The 2,902-nt window shown below is 51.5% G+C and overlaps 1 pseudogene; it reads right to left on the bottom strand.

Moving 5' to 3' along the window:
* Positions 1-646: 646 nt before the first annotated feature.
* On the bottom strand, positions 647-2,662 carry LOC143641836 (MAP/microtubule affinity-regulating kinase 3 pseudogene; annotated as a pseudogene).
* Between the last annotated feature and the right edge of the window lie 240 nt (positions 2,663-2,902).

Below are 2,902 nucleotides of genomic sequence, written 5' to 3'. Positions count from 1 at the left end.
CCCTGTTTTGCTTGCTTTGCACAAACTTTCTCCCCAAACCCCTTTCATTGATCACACTGAGAAGGCTTGTGGTCATTGCACTCCACAGTGTGACAGCCTGTTTGGGTCCCATCTGCTGCCACCTGCAGGGTGGTTAATTGAGGAAACCAGATGAGAGGCCATGGGGGATGAGAAAAGTCAGAAATCCAAGGGGTGAAAGAGCTGGAAATGGGTGTCGATTACACTCTGGTAGAGTGCAACGGTCAGGAGTCAGCTCAACACGTCTGTTATATAAGTTTCATACTTAAAAGGTGTTTTTGTGAGAAAATTTATGCAAAGCCATCAAAACCAAGGTCATATGTATGACCAGTCCAATTATGAGTGGCAGCTTGTGCCCATAACGTTCCACCGCTGAGCCCTGCCACCTGAACCACAAGCTCAAGAACTGAATAGCTCCCTGGGTGGTACAGGTGGAACAGGTCTTCACCCAAGAAACTGGGCAGTCTTGACCAGCGCCTTGCATCAAGAATTCCCAGGAGGGGCATCACCTCCCGGGACAATTAAAGAACCCCCTAATTTAGTCACTGCTCCCAACAACTGCCTAGATGTTATTCTATATGTCCATCAGTGTTGAGGAAAACACTTCAAGTTGCTGTTAATTTATATCCTAATGACTGGCTTCCAGTTGGAGCTCACTGGCAATTTTTGAAGCCATGATTTTAAAAGCCTTCGATTTCCCTGATCGGGGCTTGATGCGGACCCCGTTCAAAGCCAGTCTGGGAAGTTTACATACCTCGATCTCCCACTGCAGCAGTTTCTCGGTGTACCCATCTCCATGGATGCAGAAGAGCAGAAAGGGCGTCTTGTGCATGTATTGGCAGTTGTTGGCATCTAGCACCTTTCGGATTTCCCTCGTGATGTCACTGGGATCCATGGCACTAGTGATTTTCATGCTCCAGGTGAAGTGCAGGGAGCGAGGTTTTGCTTGTTGGTTCTCCTTTCTCTGCTCAGCAGTGACATGATGACTTGAACATGATGACTTGTATCTCGGGGTCTTCCCAGACTCAGTTGGAGGCCTCCTTGTGACTTTCGATGTAAACTTCGGGAAAACACCAGTGGTGCCTCTTCTTTGAGTCTGGGGCAATGCTTCAGCTGGATGGACGCAGCTGGGTGAGGCAAGAGGACCTTCGTGTGTTGCAGTTTGGGATTCCCGGGGCTGGCGGTGGAACATTCGACGAAGGGCACTGGCTCTGGGGAAGCAGGTGCAGCTCCGGGTGGAGGTACTTGGGACACTGTGGGTTGAAGTCACTGGAGGGCTCTGGGCAGGGAAGGTGCTGTTGTTCTGCCCATTCCGGCTCACTGAACGTGTGTCTGCTTTCGTTGTTTTGCGGCAAATGTTCTTACTCCACAGTGTCCTCCCTCCAGATGGTGTGCTGCTCTTGTAGGCAGCAGGCATTTTCTTGAATTCAGGAGTCTCCAGCTCCTTGGGACTGGTGGTGATCCCAGGTAGGGGCCTGGCTGGAGAAATTCCCTTTCCTCCCACAGCACTGCCACCGGATTTCTGGGAGGCCATTTGATGTTCTCTGAGGTGACTCTGGGCAGTGCTGGTCGGATATGGCCCAGTTCCAGCATGGTCCAGGGACCATGTCTGCTTCTGAGTGGAAACGCTTCGCTGCACTTTGCGGTGAGGAGGCCAGCTGGCGCTCTTTCTGAGGACCCTGCTTGGCTGCAGCTCAGCCAACGAGATGTTTCTGTGGGAGATGGCCACCTCTGGACCAACAAAGGGTTGGAGGACATCAAGGCCTCTGTTGATCCACCTGTCTCCCATAATTTCGGCCAGGGTGCTTCTCTTAGTTGGATTGAGCACCAGGAAGCGTTTCAGCAGATTTTCACATTCTCTTGACATGTACAGAGGGATTTGGTATCTACCTTGTAGCACTCTGTCTCTAAGTTCTCTCACATTGGCCCCAGCAAAAGGACGCGACCCGGTGACTAGGGTGTACAGAACCACGCCAAGACTCCACACATCGACTTCGGGCCCCTCGTACTCTATGCCCTGGAAGAGCTCTGGAGCTGCGTAGGGCGGACTGCCGCAAAACGTGTTGAGTTTACAACCAAGTGTAAACTGGTTGCTGAGTCCAAAATCGGCTAGCTTGATGTTCATCTCTGCGTCGAATAACAGATTGTCCGCCTTCAGGTCTCGGTGGGCGACCTGCATTTGGTGACAATATTGGACTGCAGACACGATCTGCCGGAATATAGATCTTGCCTCCTCTTCCTGCAGTCTTCCTTTGTTGACCAGATAGTCCTTAACTCTCCCTCCACTGGCGTACTCCAGGACCAAACAGAGTGCTTTTTCGCAGTCCAGAGCTTCATAGAGCTTCACGATGTGTGGGTGGTCTAACATCTTGAGGATTCTCACCTCTCTGTACATCTTTTGGAGGACTTGTGGCTTCAGATGTCTCTTATTGATGATCTTGATTGCCACTTCTTGACCTGTGAGGACGTGACGGGCCAGCATGACTTTGGCGAAGGCCCCCTTGCCCAGGGTTTTCAATAGTCTATACTCTCCAATGCGAGGCTGTTCACCTGCAGAGGAAGCTGTGGATTTGGGGCACTGTGCTCCAGAGTGCCCGGTCTGGGAGGTGTCTTCTGCCCGTCTAGCTCCATGCGAGGGGTGCATGGTTTGACCCAAGCTGATGATCGATGGGTCTCGGTGTCACTGGAATGTTTAGGATAGGTGAGGGCTAGGCAAGGACAGGGGGTGGGGGGAAACAAGGAGAGAGTTGGAGATGGGTTGGGGAAAAAACAGCCACAACTGCCTTTTACCAACAAATATCGTGCCCAGTTCAACAACTTGCTCTGGGAACATCAAAGGCCAAAAGGCAAATGAGGAGTGGTTCTAGGTCCACTCATTTCTAGG

The sequence above is a fragment of the Callospermophilus lateralis genome, chromosome 6, assembly GCF_048772815.1.
Source record: "Callospermophilus lateralis isolate mCalLat2 chromosome 6, mCalLat2.hap1, whole genome shotgun sequence".
Lineage (NCBI taxonomy): Eukaryota > Metazoa > Chordata > Mammalia > Rodentia > Sciuridae > Callospermophilus > Callospermophilus lateralis.
The sequence above is the reverse complement of the archived record's forward strand: the minus strand, read 5'-3'. Positions and strand labels throughout refer to the sequence as shown.